Genomic DNA, 17045 nt, shown 5'->3' with positions numbered 1-17045 from the left:
TTACCAAACTATTGACTCATTTTTCCTGATTTTCTTGCACACTCCCATATCTTTTCCAAATATTTCCTCTCCCTCTCTTACTTGCTTTTCAAAATCATCTTGAACTCTTCCATGGCCTGAGACCAATTTATATTTTCCTTGGAGGTTTTGGATGTAGTAGCTTTGACTTTGTTTCCTTCTTCTGTGTGTGTCTTATGATCTTCCTGGTCACCATAATAACTGTCTATGGTCAGATTTTCTTCTGTTGTTTGCTCATTTTCTAACCCTGTTCACTTTTTTTTATTAATTTATTTTGATTTATCAACAATCACTTCGATATGCTTTTGAGTCTAAAATTTTTCTCCCCCTTCCCCCCCACCACCCTCCCCAAGAAGGCCCACAATCTGGTATAGGCTATACACATACATTCCTATAAAAGATATTTTCACATTAGTGATGTTGTAAGTAAGAATTAGAATCAATAGGAGGAATCAACAGAAAGATGAAACAAAACTCAACAGAAGAGAAGAAGAAAAAAAAAACTAGCAAATAGTATGCTTCAATCTGCATTCAAATTCCATACTTTTGTATGTGGATAGCATTTGGAGATGTCTTAGACCCTTGTATTGCTGGGAAGGGTTAAGTTTATCAATATTAGTCATCGCAAAATATGGCTGTTATTGTGTGCAACATTCTCTTGGTTCTGCTGACTTTACTCAGCATCAGATACAAATCTTTCCAGGTTTCTCTGAAATCAGGCTGTTCATCATTTCTTATAGCACAATAGTATTCCATTACATTCATATATCACAACTTGTTTAGCCATTCCCCAATTGATGGGAATCCTCTCAATTTCCAATTCTTTACCACTACAAAAAGAGTTCTATAAATATTTTTGTACAAGTGGGCCCTTTTCCAATTTATATGATCTATTTGAGATATAGCCCTACAAATGCTATTGCTGGGTCAAAGGATATGCACATTTTTATAACCCTTTGGGCATAGTTCCAAATTACTCTCCAAAATGGTTGGATCATTTCACAACTCCACCAACAATGCATTAGTGTTCCAATTTTCCCACATCTTCTCTAACATTTATCATTCTCTTGTTTTATCATCTTGGCCAATCTGATAGGTGTGATGTGGTACCTCAGAGTTTTTTGATTTGCATTTCTCTAATCAATAGTGATTTAGAGCATTTTTTCATATGACTCTAGATGGCTTTAATTTCTTCATCTGAGAACTGCCTGTTCATATCCTTTGACCATTTATCAATTGGGGAATGACTTGTATTCTCATAAATTTGACTTAATTCTCTATATATTTTGGAAATGAGGCACTTATTTGAGAGACTGGTTGTAAAAATTCTTTCCCAATTTTCTACTTTCCTTCTAATCTTGGTTACATTGGCTTTGTTTGTACAAAAACTTTTCAACTTAATGTAATCAAAGTTATCCATTTTGCTTTTCTTAATGTTCTCTACCTCTTGTTTGGTCACGAATTTGTTTGTTCTCCATAAATCTGATAGGTAACCTATTCCTTGCTCTCCCAGTTGGCTTACAGTATCAGTTTTATATCTAAATCATGAACCCATTTTGACTTTATTTTGGTATATGCTGTGAGATTTTGATCAATGTCTAGTTTCTGTCAAACTCTTTTCCAATTTTCCCAGCAGTATTTTTTTCAAAGAGTGGGTTCTTATCCCAGAAGTTGGGGTCTTTGGGTTTTATTTCTTCACTTTTAACTCTTTTTAAAGACAGGTGTCTGCTTCCAGGGTGGAGGGCACAGTGTTCCAAGCTTCAGGGGTTTTGTGCAGCTGTTTTGAGAGATACTTCTAAGGACCTTAAGTTTTCAGTTCATACAAGGTGGTATTATCTAAGGAGAGTGTTGTGTTTACAAATCTCCTGGCCTGTGAGTGACCACAAGTATTCTTTTCTACCCTGGAACTGTGATAAGGGTCCCCCCTACACTGGAGCCACAAGCTCTGGTGTTCTAGTGCTCCTCCTAGCCCTGGAACTGCCACTCTGGATTGTGACCTGGATCTAAGTATGGGTAAAGTCACAGAGTCCTGCCTCAGTGTTAGCAACGCAGCCCCTGTAATCACCTTGTTTTTTTTTTCCATAAACTTATTTGTTTTTTGTTTTCAACATTTACTTCCACAATATTTTGAGTTCCAAATTTTCACCCCATCTCACCCCTCCCCCCACCCCAAGATGGCATGCATTCTGAATACCCCTTCCCTTAGTCTACCTTCCCTTCTATCATCCCCCCCTTCTCCTTCTATTTTCCTGAAGGGCAGAATAGATTTCTGTACCCCATTTCCTTTATTTCTTATTTCCTAGTTGCATGTGAAAAAAATTTTTTTAAACATGTGTTTTTAAAACTTTGGGTTCCAAATTTTCTCCCTTCTTCCCTCCCCACCCACACTCATTGAAAAGGCAAGCAACTCAATATAGGTTCTACCTGTGCAGTTATGCAAAACACTTCCATAGTAGATATGCTGTGAAAAAATAACTCTATTTCCCTTAATCCTATTCCACCCCCCCCATTTATTCTATTCTTTCTTTTGACCCTGTCCCTCCTCAGAAGTATTTGCTTCTGATTACCCCCTTTCCCAATCTGCCCTCCGATCTATCATCCCCCTACTCTCTTGTCCTCTTCCCCCCCTATTTTCCCATATGGTAAGACAGATTTCCATACCCAATTGAGTGTGTATGTTATTCCCTCCTTAAGTCAAATCCCATGAGAATGAGATTTACTCATTCCCTCTCACCTTCTCCCATTTCCCCTCCATTGTAAGAGCCTTTTCTTTTCTGTTTTTTTTGAGATAATTTGCCCCATTCTACCTCTCCTTTTCTCCTTCTCCTAGTATAATCCTCTCTCACCCCTTAATTTTATTCTCCACATATGACCCCTTCAACTTTAACTCACCCCGTGCCTTCTATCTACCTGCCTACCTACCTACTTACCTATCTAGCTAACTATCTATCTATCTGTATACATACATATAATTTTTTCCCTCCAACTACCCTAATACAGACAAAGGTATCATGAGTTACAAATATCATCTTTCCATGTAGGAATGTAAACAGTTCAACCTTAATAAGTCTCCTATGATTTTCTCTTTCCTGTTTACCTCTTCATGTTTCACTTCAGTCTTGTATTTGAAAGTCAAATTTTCTATTTAGCTCTGGTGTTTTCATTAAGAATGCTTGAAAGTCCTCTATTTCACTGCATGACCATTTTTTAACCCAGAAGGATTATACTCAATTTTGCTGGGTAGGTGATTCTGGGTTGTAATCCTATGTCCTTTGCCCTCTGGAATATTATATTCCATGCCCTGTGGTCCCTTAATGTAGAAGCTGCTAAATCTTGTATTATCCTGATTGTGCTTCCACTATAATTGAATTGTTTCTTTCTGGCTGCTTGCAATATTTTCTCCTTGACCTGGGAACTCTGGAATTTGACTACAATATTCCTAGGAGTTTTCCTCTGGGGATCTCTTTCAGAAGGAGATCGGTGGATTCTTTCAATTTCTATTTTGCCCTCTGGTTCTAAAATATCAGGACAGTTTTTCTTAATAATTTCTTGAAAGATGATGTCTAGGCTCTTTTTTTTGATCATGGTTTTCAGATAGTCCAATAATTTTTAAATTCTCTCTCCTGGATCTATTTTCCAGGTCAGTTGTTTTTCCACTGAGATATTTCACATTGTTTTCTAATTTTTCATTCTTTTGGATTGTTTTTACAATGTCTTGATTTCTCATATAGTCACTAGCTTCCAATTGCTATATTCTAATTTTTAAGGAAGTATTTTCTTCAGTTAGCTTTTGGCTTTCCTTTTCCTTTTGACCAATTTTGCTTTTTAGGGCATTCTTCTCCTCATTGTCTTTTTGGACCTCTTTTGCCATTTGGATTAGGCTATTTTTTAAGGTGTTATTTTCTTCAGTATTCTTTTGGGTCTCCTTTAGCAAGTTGTTGACTTGTTTTTCATGATTTTCTTGCATCACTGATTTATCTTCCCAGTTTTTCCCTTACTTCTCTTATTTGCTTCTCAAAATCCTTTTTGAGCTCTTCCAAGGCCCGGGACTGATTCAAATTTTTCTTGGAGGCTTTGGATGTAGGAACTTTGACTTTGTTGTCTTCTTCTGTTTGTGTTTTGATCTTCTTTTTCACCAAAGGAAGATAGTATAGTCTAACTCTTTTTGTGCTACTTACTCATGATCCTGGCCAATTATTTTAGTTTTAAACTCTTTGTTAAGGTAAGAGTCTGCTTCCAATGCGGAGAATGTACTGTCCCAAGCTTTAGGGATTTTGTGCAGCTGTTTTCAGAGATACTTCTAAGTACCTGTAAATTTTCGGTTCTTCCAAGGTGCTATGATAAGGGGCAAGGTGTTTCCTCTCCACCACCACAAGAAGCTTCACCACACAAGCACTCCTCCTCGCCCCAGAACCGCCCCTCAGAACTGTGACCCAGATCCAAGCAAGGACAAAGCAAGAGATTCCTGCCTCAACACTGGCAAAAAGATCACCATGATCCCCCTCTAATCAGCCATTTGATTCCCCCTCAGTCTGTGGACTGGAAGCTCAGGAAGCAACCGCTGCCCTGGGCTGCATTCAGGACTTCCAGCTGAGACCTAGTCTTTCTCTCTCACCGCAGTGACTAACTTTTCTACCTGACCTTCCAAGTTGTCTTTTGGCATTCATGCGTTGAGAAGTCTGGAAGCTGCCACAGCTGCCTATGATTCAGTCCTCTGAGGCCTGCTCCAGGTTCATTGCAGCCTGTGCACCCATACTAAACTGCGCTCCTCTCCCAGCCCAGCACCATATACCTTTCAGATCAATCATCCAGGCTGTCTTGGGCTGGAAATTTGTTTCACTCTTTCTTTTTGTGGGTTCTGTTGCTTTGTAATTTGTTTAGAGCCATTTTTATAGGTATTTGGAGGGGTTTGGGGGAGAGCTTGAGTATGTCACTGCTTTCCCTCTGCCATCTTGGCTCCACCCACCTGTAATCACCTTGTAAGCAGTTGTCTGACTCCATTACAATCTGTGGCCTGAGAGCTCCAGAATTATCTATTGCTGCTGCTGATTTAGTAGTTCCCATGTCCTGCTCCTGGTTAGCTGGAGCCTGGCCTGCACTGGACTTCACTCTTACAGCTGTGACAGTCTTTTCTTGCCAACCTTCTAAGTTGTCTTTGGTTGGAAAATTATTTTATCCCATACTTTTGTGTGTTCTGCTGCTCTAGGAATTGTTTTATTGCATTATTTAAAGGTCTTTGGAGGGGTTTATAGGAGATCTCAGGAAGTTGCTGCCTTTTTTCCTCCATTTTTCTCCATCCCCAAGTCTTTTTTTGGACAGAAAACCAGATATCCTTGAAGAATATCTTGGTGGTCTAAAGATCTTAAGCCTGTTTCCCCTGTATTTACACACATTCCCCCAAAGTCAGCTAATTCTTTCTGTCAAGAACAATGATTAGCAGTGGAGCTGGAATTCTGGATTTAACTCATTACCAATCAACTGAATGCATTCTGAACTAATTTTTGAGACAGAGATCCATGACTTAAGCAATTACAGGAGAAAAACAGTTACAGAACAAAATTAATCACCTATAGATAGGATCAGTAAGAAAATTATCCAGCATCAATCATGATCATTTCATGTCTATGCAGTGCTTGGAATTGATCAAAGTCTCAACAAGACACTCAATTTTCTGTCTCTCAGAATATCATGGTCTTTAGAACTGCCATAGATGAAAAGTACTTGACAGCTCAAGACATGACTTTAGATGAGGGATATTGGTGAGTTATAGAATGTGGTTTGTAGTTTTATGACCCAAAGTATCTCATTCTGCTACTGTAATGATTTTATACCATGTTCTTTAAACTTATAGGAACCTTGAGTAAGTACATTACCTTGCAATGTACTGATTTTACACACACTATTTAGTTGTGTCCATAATAAAAAATGTCCAAAAGTAAATTACCATGTCAAAACATGTGCTCTGATTTTGTGTTTTTGGAAATATAATTCAATGTGCTTATATTGCAATGTTCTGGATTTTGTGTTCCAAATAGCTGATTCCACTGAAAAAGAAAATAAAGCAAATGATCAATTTCTTATTCACAGTTGCTAATTGTGCTACATATCCTGTCAAAGTATTGTCTTTTATTTCTTTTTCTTATCTCCTGGAAACATTTCTTTAAGAAAGGGACCATATACCACATGACTAGTAGACTCAGCATATGAAATGGCTTGCCTCAATCCCTGTTCTGGAATATTTAATGCTTCTAATCTCATTCCACATAATAGGCAATATCTGGCCATCAGATGGAGGAAAGCATTTCTAAAATAAGAAGAGACCTTTTGTCCCTTTAGTCTAATCTCCTAATTTTGCCAATGAAGAAAGAAAACACAAATAAGAAGAAATTCTGTCCAAAATCATAAAAAAAGCCAAAACATAAAAACTGAAACTGATTTAGTGGTTCCCCGGTCCTGCTCCTTGTTGGAACTTTATTTAATCATGGCTTTCAGTTTGTCCAGCAATTTTTAATTTATAGCTCTTCAACTTATTTTCCAAATCAGTTGATTTTCCAATAAGTTCAACTAGCTTCTCTGATTCCAAATCTAATGCTCTTTATATTATACCTTGAAATTTAACATTCCTTGGATATATTCTAACTCAGTGTCAAATCAAAATTGTTGCGGCACTGCTCTTTATGTAGTGTTAAAACCAGCAGTGGTATTTGGTCCCTTATTATCTGATACAAATAACTCATATTTGGATTATACTTTCTAGTAGCTTTTTTTGGGATGATTCTTTTTTTTAATTCATTTATTTATTTATTTTTAATTTTCAACATTCACTTTTGTAAATTTTTGAGTTCTAAATGTTCTCCCTCTCTCCCCTCCCCTGTCCCCATGATGGCATACAATCTGATATGGTCTATACATGCACAATTACATTAAATAGAAGTAGGAAAAAGCCTGAAGCTTGAAACAGTGCCTAACCCCACACCTGAAAAAAAAAAAGCCCAACTTTAACATAAAGTTCAAAATCAAGAAATAAGATAAAAAATGAGCAAACAACAAGAAAAAGAACCTGACAATTATAATGACCATGGTGACATGGAAAATCAAGATGAAAACTCAGAAGACAATAAAGTTAAAATAGTTACAAGAAAAGGCTTGAAGAAAAATGTGAATTGGATACAAAAGCAACAAGAATTTCTGGAAGTGCAAAAAAATGGTTTTCAAAATCAAATAAGAATGGTAAAAATGGGTAAATAAATGAGAGTGACTAGGGAAATCTATGAAAAGAATATCCAAAACTTGGTAAAAGAGGCACAAAAAATGTGAAGAAAACCACACCTTAAAAAGAAGAAAATTGGTTAAATAGTAAAAGAGACACTCTAATTTAAAGAGTGAACCCCTTAAAAAGCAGAATTGACCAAATGGAAAAAGGTACAAAAACTCAATAAAGAAAATAATCCCTTAAAATCAAGTCAAAGAGATAACATTTTAAGCATTCAGATGGTAACCATTCAAATATCTTGAAGCCACAGTCAAGATCATATAATGTTTAGCAGCTACCATGTTAAAGGAGCAGAAGACTTGGAATATAATATTCCAGAAGTCAAAAGAGCTAGAGTTGCAACTGAGAATAACCTAACCAGTGAAACTTAGTATAATCTATTAACAGAAAACATTGATATTTGATGAAAGTGGAGACTTTCAAACATTATTGATGCAAAAAACCATTGTGGAATAGAAAATTGACTTTACAATAAAAAAAAAGTAAAGAGAAATATAAAAAAGGCAAACATGAAGAAGAATTCATAAGGGACTGATGAAGGTGTAACTCAGGACTGGGGAACCTGTGGCCTGGATGCCACATACAGATTTCTAAGTTCTTTGGTGTGGCCTCTTGATTAAACTTGAGTAAAAGGGAAGTGCAGCCCAGCATAAATGGTGTCTGTGTAAGCTAACTGGAAGATCTTAACCACAACACAGATCAGCAACCAAGGTCCCTTGGTCCTGTTCTGGCAGGCTGGTGGCATAGCAGGCCAGCTGTGAGATCTTTAGCCCCAGCAGTGCAGACAAACTCTCAGTCCTGAAAACCATGCAACAACAGGCACGACTAGGCTGGTTCACCCAGCACAATGAGCAAACCATGATCACCTAAGGAAAGAGCCCACAAAGCCAGTGACCAGACCCCATACCCCCAGCAAAAGAGGTTGGGACAGTGTCCCCTGTGCCTCAGGAGTAGAGCTCAACTTTTAAAAGTCACAAAGTAGGGAAAAATGAATAAAAAATGAAAGAGAAACTTGACCATAGAAAACTACTGTGGTGCCAAGGAAGACCAAAACACAAATGCAGAAAAGGACAACAATGTAATGATATCTACATGTGAAACTTCAAGTACAAATTGGTCTCAAGCCAAAAAAGCCTTCTTGGAAGAACTCAAAAAGGATTTTAAAAGTCAAGTAAGAGAGGTAGAAGACAAATTGGGAAAAGCAATGTGAGGCATGCAAGAGAGAATCCATAGCTTGGAAAAGGTGGGAGAAAAATTGACTGAAGAAAATAGCTCCTTAAAAAGTAGAATTGGTCAGATGGAAAAAGAGGTACAAAAACTAACTGAAGAAAATGATTCCTTAAAAATTAGAATTGGGCAAATGGAAACTAATGACTGTATGCACATCAAGCACCAGTCAAACAAATTCAAAAGAATTACAAAAAAATTGAAGAAAATGTAAAATATCTGGGACAAAACCAGAGTTCTATGATGGGAACAGGAGTACAGTACAAGGAACAGGGATTGTGATCATGTCAGAGATGTGATGGATGTTGGCTCTCAGGTTCCTGGAAAATATGGGAAGGTAAATCCCTCAGTGAAAACCTGGTGCTGGTCCAAGCAATACTTTTCCAGAGCACAATATCAACCACAGTGCAAAGGATTATCGTTATGACAAGCTCAGGGCAAAGCCTGTTTGCTAGGCTTTAGCTCTGGGAAGCAGGGTATCTCCAAAATATTTTGACATTATGATGGGATGATATAAAAATTAATCAGGAATGAGAAAGAAGATTGCACTGGGAGAAGAGAGAAAGGGGCTTATAATGGAATACATTTTCACATGAAGATGCATAAAAGTGCTATTACAGAGGAAAAGAAAATTGGGGGGAGATGGGTAATGCTTGGATCTTACTCTCATGGGAATTGCCTCAAGTTAGGCCACTCAATTAAGCATAAAAATCTATTTTCCCTGTAGTAAATTAGAAGGGGAGGAGGTTAAGAGAGTGAGGGGGACTAATGGAAGAGAGAGCAGAGTGGGGCAGGTGGTAGTCAGAAGTAAAACACTCATGAGTAGGGACAGAATGAAAAGAGAGAGTGAGAGAAGGAAACACAAGGGTAAATTGGATGGAGGGAAATAAACAGTTAGTAACCATATCTGTGAATGTGAATGGGATGAACTTACCCATAAAATGGATACAGATAACAGAGTGGATTAAAAAATAGAATCTTACAATGTATTGTTTACAAGAAACACATTTGAATCAGAGACACACACATAATAAAAGTCAGAGGCTGAAGCAGAATCTATTATGCTTCAGCTGAAATAAAAAAAAAGCAGGAATAGCAATCATGATTTCAGAGAAAGCACAAGTGAAAGTATATCTAATTAAAAGAGATAAGGAATGAAACTACATCTTGCTAAAAGTTACTATAGACAATGATTTAATCTCAATACTAAACATATATGCATCAAGTGGTATAGCATTCAAATGCTTAGAGGAGAAGTTGAGTGAGTTTATAGGAGGAAAGAAGTAATAAAACTATGCTAGTGGGAGAACTAAACTTTTCCCTCTCTGAGCTTAATAAATCTAACAAAAAATAAACAAGATACAAGTTAAAGAGGTGAAAGAATTTTAGGGAAAAAACTAATATATGATAGACATCTGGAGAAAAGTGAATGAAAACAAAAAGGAATACACATTTTTCTCAGGGGTACATTTCACCTAGACAAAAATTGACCATGTATGAGAGCATAAAATCCTCATAACCAAATACATAAAAGCAAAAAAAAAATAACTAAATACTTCTTCTTGAAATCATAATAGAATATTAAATTCAATAAATAGCCATAAAAATATGGATTAAAATTAATTAGCAACTACATAATCTAATCTTAAAAATAAATGAGTCAGAGAACAAATCATAGAATCAATCATTTCCTTAAAGAGAATGACAACAATGGGACCATATACCAAAATTTCCTGGATGTAGCCAAAACAGTATTGGGGAAAATTTACATTTATAAATGCTTAAATAAAAAAAAATAAAGAAAGAGCAAATCAATGAATTTGGCATGCAAGTAAAAAAAAAAAAGAACAAATTTAAAATTCCCAGTAAAACACCAAATTATAAATCCTGATAAATCAAAGCAGAGATGAATAAAATTGAATATAAGAAAAACATTGAAATAATAAATAAAACAATAAGCTTATTTTATGAAAAAATGAATAAAACAGACAAAACACTGTTCAATTTTACTTTTAAAAAAGAAAGAAGAAAACCCAATAACCTGTGTCAAAAATGAAAAGGGTTAAATCACCACCAATAAAAAGGAAATTAAAGCAATTATTAGGAGCGATTTTGCCCAATTCCATAGCAATAAATCTGACAATGTAAGTGAAATGTTTGAAAATTTATACATATATAAAAAATTTCCCAGGTTAACAGAACAAGAAACAGAATCCTTAAATAACCTCATCTTTGAAAAGGACATTTAAAAAGCCATCAATAACTCCCTAAGGAAAAAAATGTCCAAGAGTCAGATGGTGAATTCTACCAAACATTAATCCCAATACTATATAAACTACTTTAAAATATAGGTGAAAAAGGAGTTCCACAAAACTCCTCTTGTGATACAAATATGATTTTGATACCTACATCAGGAAGAGGGAAAATATAAGGGAAAAAACATCTTAGTCCACTTTGCCTAATGAATATTGATGCAAAAAAAATTAAATAAAATACTAGCCATGAAGTTACAGCAATATTTCACAGACATCATACACTATGACCTAGTGGCATTTATACCAGGAATGCAGAGCTGATTCAATATTAGGAAAACTATCAGAATAATTGACCAGGTTTATATCACAACCAACAGAAATAATTCCATTTTCTCATTACATTCCAAAAAAACCTGTTGACAAAATACAACACCCATTCCTTTTAAAGAAAACATAGAAGCAAATGCAGATTTCTTTAAAACAATAGGTAGTATTTATCTAAAACCATTAGGAAACATTATCTGTAATGGGAATAAATTAGAAGTCTTCCCAATAAGAAAAGGGTTGAAGCAAAAATGTTCATCAGTATTAATCAATATTGCTTTAGAAATGCTAGCTATAGCAATAAGAGGGGAAAAAATAAATTAGAATAGCAATGGAGAAACAAAACAATCACTCTTTCTAAATGATATCATTGTATACTGAGAGAAGCCTAGAGAATCAACTAAAAAAAATCAAAAAGATTAATAACATTGCAAGATATAAAATAAACCCACATAAAGCATCAACATTTCCATATATTTCCAAGAAAGTCCAACAACAAGAAATAGAAAGAGAAATTCCATTTAAATAATGATAGACTATATAAAATACTTGGAAATCTACCTGCCAAGACAAACCTAAGACCTATATGAGCACAACATCAATTTTACCTCAATTAATTTATTTATTCAGTGTCATACCAATCAAACTACCAAAAATAATTTTGTAGAGTTAATGAAAAAAAGTAATAAAATTCATCTGGAAAACTGAAAGGTCAAGAACATTAATGGAATTAATGAAATCAAATGTGAAAATAGATGACCTAGCTATGCCAAATCTCAAACTGTATAACAAAGTGGTAATCATCAAAAAAATCTGGTACTAGCTAAGAAATATAGTGGTAGATCAGTTTAATGGATTACATATGCAAGACACAGTAATAAATGATCATAGTAATCTAACATTTGATAAACCCCAAGACCCAATATTTGGGGACAAAAACTCACTATTTGATAGAAATTGCTGGGAAATCTGAAAAATAGTATGGCAAAAAATAGCTACAGACCATAATCCTATGCCATATTTCAAGATATATTCTTGTATTCCAAGATACAGTAAAAATGGGTACGTGATTTAGACATAAAAGGCGATACGTTAAGTAACTTAGTGAAACATGGACTTTTTTACTTATGGGTTTATGGACAACAGGAGAATTTAGGTCCAAACAAGAGATAGAGTGCATTGTGATATGTAAAATGAATAATTTTTATTATATTAAATTTTAAAAAGTAGTTTTTTTTTTTTTCCACAAACAAATTCAATTCACCAAGATCAGAAGGAAAACAGAATGCTAGGGAAATTTTTAAAGCAAGTATCTCTGGTAAAGGCCTTATTCCTCAAATATATAGAGAATTGAGTCAAATTTATAAGACTACAAATCATTCTTCAGTTGACAAATGCCTAAATGATAGGAACAGTTTTCAGACAAAGAAATCAAATCTATCTATAACCCTATGAAAAATGCTCTAAATCACTATTGATTAGAGAAATTCAAATAAAAACAACTCATATACCACCTCACACCAATTAGATTAGCTAATATGTCATAAAAGGGAAATGATAAACTTTGTAGAAGATATGGAAAAATTGGAACACTCAGACATTGTTGGTGGAATGGTGAACTGATCCAGCCATTTGGAAAGCAATTTGGAACTATGCCCAAAGGGCTATAAAACTGCACATACCCTTTTATCCACCAATACTACTGCTAAGTATGTATCCCAAAGACATTTTTTAAAAAGGGAAAAGAACTATGTATACAAAAATATTTGTACCAGCTCTATTTGTGGTGATGAAGAATTGGAAACTGGGGGGAGTAAGATGTCCATGAATTGCGTAATGGCTGAGAAAGTTATGGTATATAATTGCAATGGAATACTGTTTTGTTACAAAAAATGATGAGCAGGATTCTTTCAGAAAAACCTGGAAAGACTTACATAAACTGATGCAAAGTGAAGTGAGCAGAACCAGAATAACATTGTATGCAGTAACAGTGATATTGCATGATGATCAATTGCCAATGAGTTAGCTATTCTCAGCAACAAAATGATGCCAGAAAATTCCAAAGGACTCATGATGAAGAAAAGACAAACTATTCACCTTCAGAAAAAGAACTGATGGAGTCTGAATGAAAATCAAAACATACTGTTTTTCCCTTCTTTTATTTTTATGGTATTTTTTGGTCTGTGTTTTCTTTTACAACATGACTAAAGTATAAATATGTTTTGCATGATTGCATATGTATAATCTATATCAAATTGCTTGCTCTCTCAGGGAGGGGAAAAGCAAGGGAGGGAGAGAGTTTGGAACAAAAAAAAATTAAATAAAAAGTCTTGAAAATTGTTTTTACATGGAATTGGGAAAATAATAAAATATTATTTAAAAAATACAACAAAACATAGGAATCAATGGAGTCTTTTAAAAAATGATATGTAGTATCCATCTACAACAAAGAGAAAGCATTATCTGTAATGGAGATAGATAAAATCTTTCCCAATAACATCAGGGTAAATAAACCCACAAAAAGCACAAGCATTTCTATATGCCTGCAACAAAACCCATCAGGAGAAGACGGGAAGAGAAATTCTGCTTAAATTATTGCACTTAATATAAAACACTTTAGAGTCTATCAGCCATCCCAAACCAAGGGACTTTATGAACACAATAACAAAACAATTTCACACAGATGATTACAGATCTAAAAATACTGGAGAAATATTAATAGGTCATGAGTAAGCTGAGCCAATATAATAAAAGTGATAGTTCTGTCTAGATTAATTTACTTATTCTGTGTCATACCAATCAGATACATAATTATTTTATAGATCTTCAAAATAACAAAATAAAAGCTCATCTATAAGGTAAGGAAACAGAGTCAAGAATATCATAGGAATTGATTATATATATACATATTATATGTATATATATATATATATGTGAAATAGATTTTAAACTATTACAAAGCATTCATCATGAAAACAATCTGGTACTGGCTAAAAAATAGAATAATGGATCAGTGGAATAGATTAGTTACACAATAAACAGTAATATATGACCTTAGTAATCTAGTGTTTGATAAGCCCAAGATTTATGTTTTGAGGGTAACTATTCATCATTTGACAAAAATTGCTGGAAAAGAGTTTGGAACAAACTAGGCATAGGCCAACACATCACACTCTATACTAAGATAAAAACAAACTGTATACATTATTTAGACATAAAGGGTGAAGCCATAAGTACATTAGGGGAATATGGAAGAATGAACCTGCCAGATCTATAGTTTAGTAAGAGTTTATGAACAAAGAAGAGATAAAGATCAGGGAAAGTGAAAGATAGTTTTAATTGCATGAAATGAAAAAGCTTTTGTATAAACAAAATGAATGTAGCTGAAATTAGGACAATAGGAAACTGGGAAAAATTTTTAAGCAGATTTCTCTGGTAAGGGCTTACTTTCTCAAATACATAGGGAAATGAGCCAAATTTATAAAAATAAGATACATTTCCCAATAGATAAATGGTCAAACAATATGAATAGACAGTTTTAAAAAGAAGAAATCAAAGCTATCTGTAGTCACAAGAAAATAAATGTTCTAAATTACTATTGATTATAGAAATACAAAACAAAACAACTCTGAGATACCACCTCACAGCTATAAGATTATATAACATGACAAAAAAGAAAAGTGAGAAATAGTGGTGAGGATGTGGATCAAATTGGACATTGATCCAATATTAGAAGATTTGTGAAACATTCTGGAGAACAATTTGAAACTATGCCCAAAGGGCTATTTAACTGTACATAAGCTCTGACTTAGCAACATCACTACTAAGAATATATCCCAAAGAAATAAAAGAAAAGGAAAGGGATGTATTTATATAAAATATTTATAGCACTTCTTTTTGTGGTAGCAAAGAATTGGATATCAATGGGATGCTCATCAATTGGGGTGAAAGTCATGGTATATGGTTATATTTGAATATTATTTTGCTATAAAGAAATAACAAGCAGGATAGTTTCAGAAATACCTGGGAAGTTTTATATGAGTTGATGCAAAGTGAAAGGAGCAGAGCACAGACAACACTGTACACAGCAACAGCAATATTGTAAGGATGATCAATTAAGAAAGACATTCACTCTGATCAGACAATGATGCAAGACAATTCAAAGGACCCATGATCAAAAATGCTATCCACCTCTAGAAAGACAACTGATAAGCCCTGAGTGCAGGTTAATACTTAATTTCTATACTTTTAAAAAGTTTTTCTTTTCTTATGTGTGTTTTCTTTTGCAGCATGGCCAATATGGAAAAAAGTGTTACATGACTTCATGTGCACAATTAATACCACATTGCTTGCCTTCTCAATGAATGCAGGAGGGACAGGAGAGAGGAAGAAAATTAGGAACTCAATTTTATAACATGACTGTTAAAAAACTTTGGTATGCAGTTGGGAAATATTTAATGAAACAAGTAAAATACATTAAAATTAAAATACAACAAATTCAGCATAATTTTTAAATTGTTCTGGACTTTCTCTACTGTGACATAAATATTATGAACAATTATTCTGAGAGGATATTTCTTAATACTCAAATAGATCTGTGATTTCAGTAGTTTGATGGTTCCTTCCAATGATAATCTCAAACCATTTGTCTAGGCCAGTCCTATGTTAATCTTGTCTATCTTCTCCCATAAATTCACTAGCACCATGCCAGGTGACTCATTTATCTTCTTTCAACACTGTAACCACAGCAGTGAAGAACATAGATTGTCAATTAGTTATCTTTTGCTCTTGTATGTTCTTGCATAGTCAATGACGGCAAACTGCTAAGAAACATTAGAAAAAGACTGCAACAAGTATCTCTGACAAAAAATTAAATTTTCTATAAATAGTAACAATAACAACAAAAACATTTCATTTTTAGAAAATATATTTTAAATATTTGACAGCTGAAAAAACTTAATTAATTTATTTTGATTTATCAACAATCACTTCCATATGCTTTTGAGTCTAAAATTTTTCTCCCCCTCCCTCCCAACCACCCTCCCCAAGAAGGCACACAATCTGATATAGGCTATACATATACATTACTATTAAACATATTTTCACATTAGTGATGTTGTAAGTAAGAATTAGAACTAATAGGAGGATCTACCAGAAAGAGGAAAGAAAATTCAACAGAAGAAAATTATAACAAATAGCATTCTTTGATCTGCATTCAGACTCCATGGTTCATTTTTCTGGATGTGGATAGCATTTTCCATCATGAGTCTTTTGGAGTTGTCTTAGATTCTTGCATTGTGGAGAAGAGCTAAGTCTATCAAAGTCAGTCATCACACAATGTGGCTGTTACTGTGTACAATGTTCTTCTGGTTCTGTTCATTTCTGTCAACATCAGTTCATATAAGTCTTTCCAGATTTTTCTGAAGTACACCTGTTCATCATTTCTTATAGCACAATAGTATTCCATTAAATTCATATACCGCAACTTGTTTATCCATTCCTCAATGGATGAGCATCCTCTCAATTTCCAATTTTTTGCCATCAGAAAAAGAGCTGCTATAAATATTTTTGTACATGGGGGCCCTTTTCCAATTTATGATTTCTTTGGGATACAGACCTAGATGTGCTATTGCTGGTTTAAAGGGTATGAACATTTTTATAACCCTTTAGGCATAGTTCCAAATTGCTCTCCAAAATGGTTGGATCATTTCACAACTCACCAACAATATCTTGGCCAATCTGATAAGTGTGATGTGGTACCTGAGAGTTATTTTGATTTGCATTTCTCTAATCAATAGTGATTTAGAGCATTTTTTCATATGACTATAGATAGCTTTAATTTTTTTCATCTGAGAACTGCCTGTTCATATCCTTGGACTATTTATTAATTGGCAAATGACTTGTATTCTTATAAATTTGACTTAATTCTCCATATATCAGAGAGACTG

This window comes from Vombatus ursinus, unplaced genomic scaffold (genome assembly GCF_900497805.2).
Source record: "Vombatus ursinus unplaced genomic scaffold, bare-nosed wombat genome assembly UNPS02014942.1, whole genome shotgun sequence".
NCBI lineage: Eukaryota > Metazoa > Chordata > Mammalia > Diprotodontia > Vombatidae > Vombatus > Vombatus ursinus.
The sequence above is the reverse complement of the archived record's forward strand: the minus strand, read 5'-3'. Positions refer to the sequence as shown.